Source organism: Rhinoderma darwinii, chromosome 12, assembly GCF_050947455.1.
Source record: "Rhinoderma darwinii isolate aRhiDar2 chromosome 12, aRhiDar2.hap1, whole genome shotgun sequence".
In the NCBI taxonomy this organism is placed as follows: Eukaryota; Metazoa; Chordata; class Amphibia; order Anura; family Rhinodermatidae; genus Rhinoderma; species Rhinoderma darwinii.
In genome coordinates this window covers 69,979,669-69,996,068 of record NC_134698.1, presented here as the reverse complement: position 1 = coordinate 69,996,068, position 16,400 = coordinate 69,979,669, and the positions used below count along the sequence as shown (strand labels likewise).

The window sequence follows — 16,400 nt, the reverse complement described above, 5'->3', positions numbered from 1 at the left end:
CATTCTGCAGGGAACCCCTGTGGCTGCCCGGCATTCATTTTTAATAAAAGTTGAGGTCTGGTCCCATTTTACACATGGCTCCTGGCATAAATGTATACACAGTAGATTAAAGGACTTTCCTATACGAGGCTACACTGCTACTTGTCTCCATATAAGAATATATATAACCGCTTTATGATTCCGGAAAGTAGGTCCGGCATCCATGACACTTTATGGTTCTTGCCGCAGAGGTGGATTCCATTAAATCTTTATTAGTCTTTATGTGATTTTAAAACTTGCCATTTTATATAGCAGGTTACACACTTTTGGTCTGTTCAGTAACACAATAACAGTAATGTAAAGTGCCATATATGATATCTATATGATCACAGCAAACAGTGTAGATTTCAATCTTCTGGAAGTAAACAATTTAGGTTCCTATTCAATGCCTGCAAGCAGAGATCTTATATACCTTTATATCTCCACGTGTTTCCACAAGGGGATATATTCTTATAGGGGTATTCTGGTAAATAAAATAAAACGTATTTATTGTATAATGAAAAGTAATTGCAATTTTTGTTAGTATACTTTGTGTATTAATTGCTTATGTTTTTCAAGATCTCTGCTTGCAGGCATTGAATAGGAACCTTACTTGTTCACTTCCAGAAGATTGAAATCTGCACTGTTTGCTGTGATCATATAGATTATGGCACTTTACAGTACAGATATCAGAGGTCTGTCTTGTAAAGAGCCTTCATCTTTATTAGGACAGATTTTCATCCTCAAAAAAAAATAAAAAATAAGGTTTCCATTCACTGACTGGAGTGAGAGATCTCAACTGTGAGCAGTTGATACGCAAGGTATGTGAGAAAATTACATAACTATTCAGTATACAATGGGTGAACTTAATTTTCTGAAACCATAGTGACCCTTCCAGTGTCATGGGATTGTACTGTAGGGCATTTAAGGTGTAATTTCCTAAAGGGGAACTCCAAAATGTCATAACTTACTTCAGTTTCTGGCATTAGCGATGGTAAATCTGTTGATCAGTCGGAGACCCCACCTCCTCCTGCTAAACCCCACCCTCCTTTTCTCGCCACTAAAAAGCCTCAAATTGTAGCGTGCGTCAAAATTTACAAACTTTTTACGCCAGAAAACTGGTGGAAGCCTTTTAATATATTTCTCCCATGTATTTTATTCCATGTTTCTCCTTATGTATTTTAGATCTCTGTTTGCAGTCATTGAATGGAAGCATTCTTTGTTTACTTTCAGAGGATGAGAACTTGTCCTGGTCATGTGATGATGACACAGGTGCCCAGCTTGTTACAATACAGTTATTAAAGCTGTGTCTTGTAACAAGCCATGCACCTCTATGAGCATCACATGACCCGGACATATTTTCGTTCAAAGGAAGATAACAATGAAAGTTTCCATTCTCTGACTGCAAGGAGAGTTGATAGTATACAATTAGTATACAATTAGTAAATTTACTTTGCTGTAACCAGAGTAACACTTTAAGTGTCATAGGGTAGTATTAAGGAGCAGTAGAGGTCTAATTACCTAAAGTGGAACCCCAGAAAGCCGAGTGTCATAAACATCTGTTGTTCTCAGGCAGGGGGACATAGATTTTTTTGTTCATATAATAGTGAAGCTCCACAGACCTGCGCTGACCTCCACTACATATTTTAAATATGCATTGTGTATAAATTCCTTACGTTTTTTCAAGAACTCTGCTTGCAGTCATTGAATGGGAGCCTTCATTCTTTACTTCCAGAGGATGAGAATCTCTCCTGGTCATGTAATGGACACACAGTTGTACGTCTACTTACAGTACAGTTATTAGAGCTGTCTCTTAATAATCCATGAACCTCTATGAGCATCACATGACCAGGACAGATTTGTTTCCTTTTAAAGCAAAAAAAGGGAGGTTTCTATTCAATGATAGCAAGCAAAAATCGAATTAAACGTGAGGAGTTAACACACAAAGTATATTTCACAATTGCACAGCTTTTCAACATACAAGTACAGCATCAAACAATTGCTTTGAAGGAAGTTTTATTACTTAAAGGGGAACCCCAAACAGCTTAAAGTCACATCCAGATTTGGCTCTCAGGCTGGACGACTTCTTGTTCATGTTTCTAGAGGCGTAACTTGTAGTTCCTGGGACCAACACCAAATCTCTAACAGGGCCCCCACCTACCATGTGCCATTTTTAATACTGGTGTCTTCATATGTGGCAGAGAGACCTTTGGACCCCCTCAGGCACCAGGATCCGGGTGCGACTGCTACCTCTGCACCCCCTGTACCTACATCCCTGCATGTAACAGTAAGGCTATGTTCACACGGCTTATTTTCGGCCGTTTTACGGCCCGTAAATGGCCGAAAAACTGGAAGCAGAACGCTTCGAAACATCTGCCCATTGATTTCAATGGGAAAAACTGTGTTCTGTTCCAACAGGGCGTTTTCTTACGTGGCCGTTTTGAAAAACAGCTGCGTAAAAAAACGCCCACGAAAAAGAAGTGCATGTCACGTCTTGAGCCGTTTTTCATTGACTTACAAAAACAGCTCCAAAAACGGCCGTGAAAAACGCATTGAAAAACGCGAGTTGACAAAAAATCGTCTGAAAATCAGGAGCTGTTTTCCCTTGAAAACAGCTCCGTGTTTTCAGACGTGTTTTGCTAAGCGTGTGAACATAGCTTAAAGCTCCACAGACTCCTGCTATGCAGCAACACCTAAATTGTAATGCCGTGCTTGTCCTTTAGGGGCAGTGTAGGGAAAACATTCATAACCTTTGCAACTTAGGGGCTATAACCAGTTAATTGGGTGGGTTCCTAGCAAGAGGCAGCCCCTTTATTGATTGTAGTTTACCCTGTGTTATTCAATTAGCTTTATCCATTATGTACATAACATGCGGCATCATTTCTATTACTTGACCGCAAATATGAAAAAAAAAAATATGGCCTGTATCATTCATAATGTTCTCTAAACAAAACATCGATAAGAGGCCTCTCTTTTACAAATTGGAAATCTCCACCGTAAAATTTATGGCCTTCCGACTTCTATATAGAAACCAAATCTGGTCGTAGAGCAGGTTCCCCGGGGTAATGATTTGCTACATAAATATGTATGTGTCGCCTCGAAGTGCTGAAAACGCTGATAATAAAGATAAACTAAGTATATATAATCACAATAGCTGTTCGCTTTTTATACGACTCTATTTGCAATAAAACCAGATTCACAGATATGAGGAAATTGCCAGGTTGGGAAATAATTGGAAGGGGCTTTAGCGGGATCGGGAAGAAGAAAAACTCCCGAGTAACATCATTTAGTGAGTGCTTCTCGTGTCACATATTTATACGCCTGGAGATTGGGAACCGGATCCTATAGTTCTGCTATTATTTACCGGATCTTTTTTTTTCTAATGCTTCATGGCGTTCTAGATGTCTCTGTCTGTAATACTGCAGGAAGGATGTCCATCGTCGTCCGTAATATATGGCTCCTTTTATTTAGTCTGGTGTCAGGCAACATGCGCTTATTTACGGCAACAGCAAGAGTAATTTAAGTCAGCAATGTCATACAAGGACTTGTGGACACTGAATCATGTAGTGTTAGTTCTACTTTTTAATGGCTTTCACTTACAAGGTGCCGTAAAATACTGTTTAACCCTTCACGGCAGGAAATGCGGCCAGTGTCAACTAGGAAGTGGCTTCTATTGTATGTTATATGAACAGTAAAACATACTCTTATTTATAGGCTGTGTCTGGTATTGCAGCTCAATTGAATGCGGCTGAGCTGCAGTACCAGCACAGGCCACAAACAAGAGTGGCACAGTTTTAAAAAAAAGGTAGAATATTTTTTCTCATTTCAGACAACCTCTTTAAAGGGGTTGCCATATCAAGACAACTCCTGTACATATGCCATATCATAGAGTTCACAGACCCAACCCGTCAATGTATTACATGGTCACCATTCATTTGACAGGCCAGCATGTAATATTAACTTTCCACTGCAGCGGCCACTATATGGGGCATGTTTGGCCAGTCAAAACTTTCCCTAGCACGGTCAACTGAATTCTGGGGGTTCTGGGAGACCCGTGGTCCGATCACAAAGATGGTTGTTTTTGAGGAGGAGTTGAATAATATGACAAGACAAGACCTTTAAGGATTAATTCTGTATGAATATTTATGGTTCTGGGAGTCTAGTTCCTTATGGACCATTCCACTGTGTTTCAGGTTATCTAACGGCCAATTATTGGTTTCCCTGGGTGAAATGTCGTCTAATGGGACAGTGCATTCACCTATATATATATATATATAAAACTATATAGCCCCCCACACTAAATCCAAACAACAGGTGTACTTATCATGCATTACACGAGATTAAATACCCAATATATTCCAAAAATTACCCATTTTGCCACTTTACCTCAATCCTTCCAATACTCAATGTATATTAGCAATGAGAAAATGTATTTGTCCCTTTTGTAGGTGATAGATGAGAACTTATAGATGTCATAGAATACACACAATTTAGAGTAATTCATCATGTACCTATGGCTAAGTAGAGACTCATTTTCAAGACCTGGGCCATATTGCCCAACAAGCCAACTTGACCTCTCCTTACCCTACCGTTTGTCACGAAGGGTCTGTGGACCCACTGGGCCGTACCGCCTTGGCGGTAAGGCAGCTGGCCAACAGGCAACAGGTGAGGGTCCGTAGTTTTATAGGTACCTGTGGCAGCTCAGACAGCAGCAGGGCATGCTCGGCTGGGACTAGGTAGCAGGCGGACGTCAGGCGAGGTGAAGCAGGTCAGACGTGGATGCAGCACAGCTCAGTGCTAGACCAGGAATGTATGGATTGCTAGGAACAGGAACTGGAAACAGGTATAGGTACAGGGGCAGGGACTGGAACAGGGACTGGAACAGGAAACACACTAGGAGGCCATCACATAGACAAACTATGGAACACAACAACGCTCAGGCATAGAACTAGGGGACTGGACCCCTCTTATAGTCCAGGGTACTCACGGGTCAAAGTTCATCAACGAGGTCCGGTGTACGCGTTGCCCCTTTAAGAGCGGGCACGAGCGTGCACGAGCGTGCACGCGCAACATACGGGATCCGGCAGAGGTGAGTGGACGCGAGCGCTGGCATCTCCTGGCGATGAGGCTGGGGCCAGCACTTGCCGACTCGTGGTTGCTGCTGTCAGGGGGAGGTTGGAGCGGACAGCCCGCAGCCATGGACATTAGACCGTTACTGAAAACCGTGCCAAATTATAGCTATCTCTTTCTAGTGTTTTTCAATGGGTTAATGCCATATTTCTACCCGGTGTGCCATCCATATCTGGCTCCACAACTCTTCTTGGAACCTACATTTTTCATTGTATTGTACAGCTTTAGTTGTAACTTCATCCCAGGCCTGACCCTGGTTCTTGAACTGACTTTACCACATCCTGGTTGACCATATTTGCACCATTTTAATTGGTAGCCAGGGAGGATGGCCATCTTGAAGGCCCGACATTGCAGTTACCCTGCCACAAAGCCTAACAATTTATCGGGGCTCCGGATGAAAACCATGGAGCTTAAAATTAAATTCCCTATTGACCAATGTAGAGTAATGAGGGTTTTTTTTTGCATTCAGTGTACAAGTTAGAGCCCACTTTGTGTTGACGTGTACAATGCCAAGGCCATTATCTATTGCTGGTATTATATAGCCTTGTCCCAGGATACCAATATTTAAGTATAAAGCCTCTCTGTCAGGAAGACATACAGAGGGACAGACATGGAGCCTTGAAGGAAATCAGGGACCACAAGGCTCAGTATGTAAATGTGGGGAAGGGAGGGAACTACTCTCAACTCCACCTTATATCTGCACAATTCAGGGGAGTAGCTAATAGGGGGTGCAGAGGTAGTCTGAGGGGCCACATAGGAAGACACCAGTATTATAAATAGCACATGGTAAGAGGGGGTGCCTGTTACAGATTTTGCATTGTGGGCCCAGAGCTTTAAGTTATGCCTCTGGTGTGATTATTGTTCTCATGGATTGGCCAATAGATATAAAGATTTTTCAAACCCCTGATCATTCGACATTGGCTTAAAAAATTGTTCTGTGTTAGTTATGATGATAGGTGATTGACTTGTGACCTAGGGGCCCTAAAGGCCGTTTTATACGGGCCAATGATTGGGCAAATGAGCTTTCATTGGCTGATCGAATCTTTTATACAACCAATTAGATGGTCGCTAGTCATAGACATGATGGAAATGTATGTATCATCAATCGGCACTCGTTTTCATGACCAATATCGGGCCGTTCAAATGGACCATTAGCCTAGGAACAGCATCAGCTATTTTATCTATAGCAGTCATGCAGGTCCGGATTTATCTCAGGAGCCTGGAGACCAATATTGTCTAGCAACTTAGACTCCGTCCATCAAGTAGGCCACATCATAAGACATGTAGGGCTTTAAAATATTCCCTTAAGGGTCGCCGATAGGCACAAGCCTACAATGCCTATAGGGAAATCTGGACATGCGGCCCAATCCCTAACAGAACTGAACGTACTATTTTTAACAATTCAAGAAGTATCAGGTAAAAGACAAATAACGCTACTAAAACCCGAGGGCATTGGCTTTACCATTAATGACTTAATAGACGAGAAGATAAATGATCCTTGAAGGGTAACTACACTCATGAAGACACTTTAAGTTTAGAACTCGAAAAATAATTAATTCAACATGACGGTAAAGTATAATGGACGCTCCTTGCCGTCTTATTTGCAGTCCATAACAAGAGATTGTATTATGTACATGAAAGGGAATGGTTCCTGCCGAAAACGTAGGTAATTAGGTTGAACTTGGCTTAATAGTCTTTATCACTTTAGCATTATTTTGCCTTTGTATGTCTTGAAGCACCAGTCTTTGCCTACTTGTAGGTTTACAATCCTCTTGTAAGACGTCTATTGTGATGGGCATGAAAAATTTAGAGTTATAATTTAAAGATGGATTTTTAAGTATTTAGGTCCCATGATGCAACATTACAAACAACATGGGCGTAACTAGAAGGTGCTGGGTCCCATACTAAATTTTGAATGGGTCCACCTTCCACCCATGTGCTTACTAGCATGTAAATGTTAGAAGGTTAGGGTGAGGGTACACTTGCCAGCCAAGTCACGGTAAAAAAATACAAGTTCTGTGAAAACTCCCAGTATGACCTGATAAATGACCAGAGCTCGCTGGGAGAATGGTACCAGATAACGGCATCAGCCACATAAGTAGGGAATGCAGGATGGGGGCGTGGGAGACATCAAACCCCAGACCAGATCCCTAAATATATTCAGAACCCAGACCAGAAACCCAAATTCATCAGACTCCATATCAGACCCCCAAATTCGGAACCCAGACCAGACCCTTAAATTAATCAAACCTCAGATCAAACTAAAAAATTAAACTCAGAACCCCTAAATTAATTCAGACCCCATATCTGACCTTTTAAGCAGGGGCGTAGCTAGGGGGGGGGACATGTGCCCCAGGCGCAACTAGGTGGTATGGAAGGGGGCGACGCAGAGCAGCTGATCGCTACTGATAGGTGCCCTGTATGTCGGACACCTGCAGCAGCAATCAGCGTTAGGAAGAGCCAGGAGTTCATGCGGTGGCCTTCTGACTGGGGCCTGTGACTGCCCAGTCCAGTCACCTGACCTGTCACTTGACGTCACGTCAGTGACAAGAAGTCAGATAACTCAGGTCAGGTGACTGGACTGGTCCACTCCCGGGCTGTCACCGACCCTAGTCAGAAGGAACTCTGCTGCTGCCTGCGCCGCATGACCTCCTCGGCTTCTCCGGTGAGTCACGTCAGGCAGAGCGGAGAGTGGTAGCGGTAGGCTACCGCTCTCCTCTCTGTTTACAGTGTGGCGCTAAGTACAAGGGTGGGGGGTGTGGCGCTATTTACAAGGGGGGGGGAGTGTGGCGTTATTTACAAGGGGGGAGAGTGGCGCTATTTACAAAGGGGGCAGCGGGTTGTGTGGCACTATCCACAAGGGGGGCTGTGTGGCGCTATCTACAAGGGGGGGCTGTGTGGTGCTGTTTACAAGGGAGGGCTGTGTGGTGACTAATTACAAGGGGGGCTGAGTGCCGCTATTTACAAGTGGGGGCTGTGTGCCGCTATTTACAAGGGGGGGCTGTGTGCTGCTATTTACAAGGGGGCTGTGTGCCGCTATTTACAAGGGGGGCTGTGTGGCGCTATCTACAAGGGGGGCTGTGTGTGGTGCTATTTACAACAGGGGGATGTGTGTGGCACTATCTACAAGAGAGGGGCTGTGTGTGGCACTATCTACAGGGGGCTGTGTGTGGTGCTATTTACAAGGGGGGCTGTGTGTGGCACTATCTACAAGGGGGGCTGTGTGTGGCACTATCTACAAGGGGGGCTGTGTGTGGTGCTATTTACAAGGCGGGAGGTGTGTGGCGCTATCTACAAGGAGCGGCTGTGTGACGCTATCAACAACAGGGGGGCTGTGTGGCGTTAACTACAAGGGGGGGCTGTGTGTGGAGCTATCTACAGGGGGCTGTGTGGCGCTATCTACAAGGGGGGGCTGTGTGTGGAGCTATCTACAGGGGGCTGTGTGGCGCTATCTACAACAGGGGGGCTGTGTGGCATTAACTACAAGGGGGGGCTGTGTGTGGCGCTATCTACAAGGGGGGACTGTGTCGCATTATATACAAGAGGGGGGCTTTGTGTGGCGCTATCTACAGGGGTCTGTGTGTGGCCTCTTTAATTTATTTTCTTCTAATTTATTTTTATGTTAACTACCTTTTATATAACTATATCGCTTGTAAAATGTAGAAATGCTTTTATGCTCGTGTTACGTTAAAAAAATTGTGAAAAAAATTACACCTCATTGATTGGTAGAGAAAGCAAACATGGCGAGGGGGAAGAAGATGTCGGGAAAGAAGTTGGGGGGGCGCCAGTCTGAATCTTTGCCCCGAGTGCAGGAGAACCTTGCTACGCCTCTGTTTAAAGGGTAACTAAACGTTCAATAAACTTCTGACATGTTATATGTTATAGTGACATGTCAGAAGTTTTGATTGGTGGGGGTCCGAACACTGAGACCCCCACCAATCGCTAAAACGAAGCAGCAGAAGTGCTCGTGTGAGCGCTGAGCCGCTTTATTTTTGTTTGGCTTTTTCCGGAAATCAATGTATTGGAGTACGGCCTCAATAGAAAGTCTATGAGCACATACTCCAATGCGTCGTCTTGGCGATTTGTGGGGATCTCAGTGCTCAGCCTCTGACCCCCACCAATCAAAACTTCTGACATGTCACTATGACATGTCAGAAGTTTGTTGAATGTTTAATTACCCTTAAAATTATTTCAGACGCCAAACCAGACCCCTAAATTAAATTAAACTCCAGGCCAGATCCCTAAATGAATCAGAATTTAGACCAGACCCTCAAATTATTTCAGACCCCAGACCAGACCCCTAAATTAACCAGACCCCAGTCCCTGAATTAACTAGACCTCAGATCAGACTAAAAAAATAAACTCAGAACCCCTAAATAAATTCAGACTCGAGGCTAGATCTTTAAATTACTTCAGATCCCTAAATTAAATCAGACCCCAGACCAGATCCCTAAATGAATCAGAATTTAGACCAGACCCAGACACCTTAATTATTTCAGACCCTTGACCAGACCCCTAAATGAATTCAGACTCCAGACCAGACCTTTGAAATAATTTATTCCCTAGACCAGACCCCTAAATTAATTAGACCCCTAAATCCGACCCCACATCAGGCCCCTAAAATCAGACACTAGACCAGACTAAAAAAAAATAATTCAGGCCCCTCTACTAACTTACTTCTTCTCACACCCGGCTTCTCTTCTCTTTAGGACCCGGCACAAGGTCCTTACGCCAACCAGCATCAGGACCTTGATTGTGCCGCCACACGCAATGTCCTGATGTTGGCAAGCGTCGGGACCTTTGTGCTAAGCCAAGGAGCCAGGTCAACGGCAACGACACATAAAGTTACGCCACTGCCGAAGAAGGTTTTTCACTTTTAACCATCCTGGGGCAGTGCTTTGTAGGGGGCATGACTGAGTGGGTCTGACAACTGAAGCCTGTTTGGATGATGGGAGCTATTCAAGAATAAAGTGTGTACATTATTAACTAACCCCGCATAAATACAACTATTTTATCAATTGCATGTGATTAGAAGGACTTTATGACTTAGCGTGGGTTCAATGAAGCCCAAAACCAGTCAGTCTTCCCTTGTATTCCTGGATGAATTTTTTTGTGAAATTGTAACAAAGCCTGAGTGCTGGAATGTTTTCCCCATTAAAATATTATCTTGATTTGCAGCATACTGGGTAAATATGGAAGACCCTCTAAATACCCATATACAGGCCCCTACACCACTAGAGGTAGAATATGTAAATGATGTGGGACCAAAGGAATAGAAGGTCCCTGATTTAAAAAAAGATTAGAAAAAACTGTCTACTATTTTAGTCCACAGAAACAGCGCCACTCTTGTTACTAGGCTGTGTCTGGTATTACAGCTCAGTCCAATCCTCTTCATTGGGCTAAGCTTCAATACCAGACACATACCATGGACAAGGGTGCTGCTGTTTCTAGAAAAAGAAAGAAGACCTTTTTTTTAGTAATCTCATATAAACCCTTTAACAACCGCTGGATCTTTTTATACCAGGTCGGTGCCTCAGCTCTTCGAGATTCATGCCCATTTCAGGGGCATCAATCCAACTTTAATGGTAAATGTAAGAAATAACATGCCCTTCTCTACACCTCCAAAAATACTGCCATGTTGCTATACAGACGCAGATGGAGCAGCATTTGTATCCGTGCAAAAAATATATATATACTCTTTTCAAATTGTACACCCGTAAAAGGGTCACCCAAAGCTCAATTCGGTCATACACCTATACACTCCCTATCCATTTTCCTGCCAAATAATAAGGCGTTAAATTGTGGTAGTCAACCCAGTAAAAAATTACCTGCTGCCATAGACATTATAATAGACATAATGTGACGATATAGCCACGAGGTCTAAACTATAATACAGAACAAAAAGAAGCGGGCTGAAAATGAAAAGAAAGAATTAAAAAAAAAACTTGAAATTAAAACCTTTATTTAAAAAAGGCATTTCCCAAACCCAAGCAGAACGGTGAAATCATCATATAAAAAAGCAATAGAAACATGCGAAAAACCTCAAGGGCACAGGAGAATATTAGAAACGAGAAATTACACCAAGAAAAAGGTGAAATTATGCAGAAAATGCGCTGAACCAAACCAAATGTCCTCCAGCAAAGGTAATCTCCTGAAAGTGAACTCTTTCTGGGATGAATTATTTTTATGCACGTCTTTCATCTCGCCAAATGAGAGCTGAAATTGCGCTGACAGAAGATTATTAGCATTGTGATGGCTCTGAATCCCAAGCATATAGTTTTAAGCCATTTGAAAACAAATATTATATTTATTGCATCTTTAGAGAACAATAAAAAGCAAAGAAAAACTTCTGTCTGGCGGTAATGAAAGTTTTGCGTTAACACGGCTGTAAAATGATACGGGAGAATTACCAAAGGATCTATATTGACTTATTAAGGCCACTTTGATGTGTTTTCAAATGTGAAAATATATAGGTTTACGGGTCTGAAAAATATTCTTTGCCCTTTTCCCTATGACAACACTTCTGCTCCTGTGTTCTGCATAGGGACACTTAGTCCTTCTCTATCCCGGTGCTAAAAAAAATTAAGTCTGGATTCTGATTGGCTGCTATGAGACCCAATGTCCCTATGATAACATAAAGCTGTTAGAGCACAAGAGTGTTGTCATGGGGACACAGCCAAAGAGGATTTTTGATGGTAGGCCATAGGAAAACTAAAGGAGCCACTAGACTAGAATATATAAAGTCAGAGGTGGACCAATATTTTGGATATTCGGGTGGAGCCTGATGACCCATGGCCAGATGGATCCCGAAGAACCATGGTCATTGATAAAAAATGTGTGCAGGCTTTGCAAAAATAAAATGAATATATTTAAATTCAAGTGATAAGTGTAGCTATTTCAATGGTCTGCAACTACAACTCCTAGCAAGACAGTCTGTGGCCTTCCTTCAGGGCATGCTGGGAGTTTTGGTTTCACAACTGTTAGGGAGCCGCCGGTTGCAGACCACTGGTCTATGCGATGGATGACAAATATGTTTATGAATATACAAAACGCTTTCTATGCAGGTGCCGCCATCAATACTAAGGAAGCGGACAGAGGATAAAGGGGATGAGGGTGCACGACACAAGTCTGAACGAAGGGTACGCTTTAGGGACCCAGAGGCAATCTACATCCATGGTAGGTAAAAAAAATATTTTAATGAATATTTTAGTGAGTTGCATAATCATTTATATCCTAATGGCATATTATAATTGCAATTGCTCATTTTAGACATAGATATGTTCAAATAATAACCATTAAGGTAGGCACAGTATAGGCTACCATTTACGACAGCCTGTATTCAGCAGTCAAAGGAAGTGCCAATATTACCCTTGTACTATCGAAATTGATGTCACTCTCTAATATATTATTTAAAGTATGGGTCTATTTTTGCAATCATTTTTTTTTATTGCTTCAATACCATAATGTGTATACAGCAGCTAGGAAGAACTATCTGTCTCCATGGTTACAGACTACAAAAGTAGTCTGGTCCTATCGTCATGTGTTATTCAACTCCCTCTGCATAGGAGCTGTATACCCAAAACAGTAGGATATTTTCAAGACTACTCTATCTGTAAATTTGTTCATTTTTAAAAAAAATTGTAGATTCATCAGAATCACCATACAAAAACCGGTTGTGATAGTGTACATACCCTTCAAATGGCCCCAAAGGTGTAATATCACTATAAAGAACCCACCCAGTGGGTTTGGGTAACTTTGTGTTTCTACGAAAGAACTAAAAACAGTTTTTTATTAACATCAAATGAATCCATGAATGATTATGAATAGATAAAGAAGGCCTTGACAAATTAGCTGTAGGCCAAGATTACTGCTCGTCCCTCATGTATGTTCTACCTGTATCTATAGAAAAAGGTAAAAAAAAATGTTATGATGCACGAGAACCGTACCACTACTTCTTTTGGGATGCTTAACCCCAAATTGCACTGCATTTGTAAGCCCACCCATGTAGAACGCTTGAGAACGCACCCCAATTAGTCAGAATCATTCACTTTAATTCAAATATGTACACCCCTCCCTTTTTTGTCGAGTTTCGGTCCATGGGACTGTCCTGTGAAGAACGGGACTTTTTGCAATTATACATTGTATTCTAATGGCTAGAAAGTTGGTAGAGCTGGTGAATCAGTCAGATTCAGTAAAGTAACTTCAGGGGGTAGAGAGGTTAAGGTTGAAGTTGTATCTGGGCCCCAGTGCCTCAAGGACCTCAATGGTTTTTCTGTCACATAAAAGGACAGCATGTATTATATTGTTATGGCTAGTGGTGGAAAAATTTTGTGGGGTCCATCCCAACTTGACCCCACCTAAACCTCTATCGCAGCCATATATAGGAGAGGTGGCCATGCATGCATGTGGCCCCCTCCACTGCAGTCTTTAGGAGTTATAAAGACGGCCGAGGCATCGACTTCAAAGGAGAGATCAACGCGCATGTGTAGCCACCCCAAAAAATAATATAACCTTCATAGAGTGTCCCTCAAAATATTTCCATATGCGTAGTAACCCCAGTGGCAGTGCCCTAATAATAGTGCCACACTTTGTGGGTGGGGGAGGTCATCTAGGTCCACAAGGTGGTGAAGGCCTCGGGGGACATGACCCTTGTGCCCTTTCTATAACCCAGCCCTGGTATCGGTTGGGGAGCTCTGGTACAGATTAAGTCACAAGAGTTTTAAGCTACGCCTCCGGTTGGTTGGTTGGTTGGTTGGTTGGTTGGTTTATTGGATGGATGGATGGATGAATGGATTGATTGATTGATTGATTGATTGATTGATTGATACATTCATTCATTCCTAGTTGTAGTACCAGAGTAGACTGATATTGCTACCAGTGGTTGCTCCCAATGTTCTTTATATACAATTTGTTGACTTCACCAGCTGGGAAAACCCTAGCAGGTGACCAGTCGTGGTTCCATCTTTGATAATTCTTTACAAATCTTACACAGTAGCAAACGGGTGTATATATTTCAATATATGTATGATTTCATGGCAAAATAAATATTGATTCCTTTTTGTTTTTGCAGCAAGCCACCATTGTTCCGGCAGCATCCAGCTCCCCCTCATCATTGGTCTTTGTATTGTGACGACCATAGTATTGATTCTGTATTGTCATCATTCGCAGCTGGGTTCCAACGCATTCAATTCAAGCTTTGTAGTCTTCATTCTCCGCCTGAAGCACAATGTAGCAATCTGCTGGAATTATTTAAAGAAGCAACAATAAAGTAATGGCAACAATGTATCCCAAAGTTCTTCCATACAGCTGTGGGGTTTTCAACATTGAAACAAAGGTCAAGACTACATCACTGAAAATTCTGAATATTTTTGCAGTTTAAGGCAAGAAATGGCAGAAGATTTCAGGAAGAGGCTTTTGATGCTTCAACATGGCCTCAATAATGTTCTTCATGCTTATTGGCCAATCCATGAATGAAAGGGTTAGATACTTTTCTGCTGGACTGGTAAAGTGTTGATGCCCATGAACTGTAGTATTTTGGCTAAGACTTTTGAGAATCCTGTAGATTAATAAGGAAAACAAACACATGGATCTTTTCCAAATCCAACTTACTCTTCAACTTGAAGCATGAATGACCAAACTGAAGCTTTATCTTATTTTGGACCTTTCTTATGGAGATCCAACTTACTGGACGAAGCAGTTATACTCCGAAGAGTTGAAGGAAAGAAAATAAGAGAGAGACCAGCAGCAAGATATTTGGAGACAATCAGAGGAATCATCAACGTCATTGAGATGCTTGTAGACCCAAACAGAAATTAGGACGTTCTGGAGAACACTATTAATATGGTGACCATATCCATAAGTAATGAGACCAACTATGTTTTAGGTTTGTAGTTGTATTAAAGGGTTGTTCCCATCTTAGACATTCATGGCATATTCATACGATATGCCATAAATGTCTGATAGATGCTGATTCGAGGTCTGGGACCTACACCTATCTCGAGAATGGGTTCCCCCCAAGTTGGTTCCCACCTGGTGAGGTGGCTGCTGGCCGCCACATCCAGGTGCAAACTCAGGAGCTACAGGAACAGACTAGATTGCTGTCCTACGCTGTTCCCGTAACTCCCATCTACAACTTTGGGAGCTCTGGAAACAGCAAAGCAAGACACACACAGCTATTTCCGGAAAACACAGCCACCTCAGTGGCCGGAGCCCAGTGGCAGTGACAAGGTAGGATGGGGGGTCAGGGGGCCCAGATCTAGAAATAGTTGCGTCTGTCTGCATCTATCAGATATTTATAGCATATCCTGTGGATATGCCATAATTGTCCAAGATGGGAAATCCCCTTTATGCTCCTATCCTTTGGATAGGTGATGAATGTTGTTATGGGAAAAGTAAGAAGTAACAGACTGTATATATACATGGCTGCACATAAACCAGTAGAACAAGAGGAGAAGCCGACCCGCAACAATCACACGTAATTTATAGTACAGGTCTTCCTATAAGGGGCAAAGGGCTTTTGGGTCCCCTCAGGCACCAGGGCACCGATGCAACTGCAATCTCTGTACCCCCTATAGTTATTCCCCTGCGTAGTTTGATGCCTCTGTGAGACACTGTATTCTGCCCTAGTAGCAATCCTTATAAAATCAGAGGCATGTAGAGGTACAGGATGGGCCCATACCAGATCCATCAAAGCGCCATGTGCATGAGGTCTTAGTAATAATGCCATTAGGGATCATACAATGATGTTATACATATGTATGAGGGTCCCTACACTTTTACACAATAGAGTTGTTTGTATTAAGAGGTGACTTCCTAATATGCTTAGTTTGTCAATCCATCACCATTTTCCCAATCTCTGTTGGCTGTCAGTGAATGTAAACATGTGACACAAAAGACATACAGACCTAATACAGAGTAATAGCTAGGTATAATCTGCTGCCCTAGCCCTGTATCTAAATACATAAGGCAGCATGGTGCGTTGCTGCCCCTTCTGGCACCCAGCAGGCATGCCCCTCAGCCACCCACACTGCACCCCAGCCTCACGCTTCCCACAGGGCAAGACAGAGAATTGTGTTGCAGATGCATTTACCTCACAGAGGATTGCCCAGACTTGATACAATTGTAACAAACGCTTATCTGTGTATCAGATTTATTTGGCTTTTCAGTCTCTGGATGTAAACAATTTGTTCACATTCAGTAACAGCAAACAGAGATTGTCAAAATGTAAATGGGTGTAAATTCTAAATGCTCCA

At 42.6% G+C, this 16,400-nt stretch overlaps 1 long non-coding RNA gene across 1 annotated transcript; it reads left to right on the top strand.

The window, feature by feature from the left end:
- Positions 1-11,890: 11,890 nt before the first annotated feature.
- On the top strand, positions 11,891-14,405 carry LOC142664305 (uncharacterized). The gene is made up of 3 exons (XR_012851262.1): positions 11,891-11,983; positions 12,213-12,324; positions 14,219-14,405. It is a non-coding gene; the product is annotated as an uncharacterized LOC142664305 (long non-coding RNA).
- Positions 14,406-16,400: the final 1,995 nt, after the last annotated feature.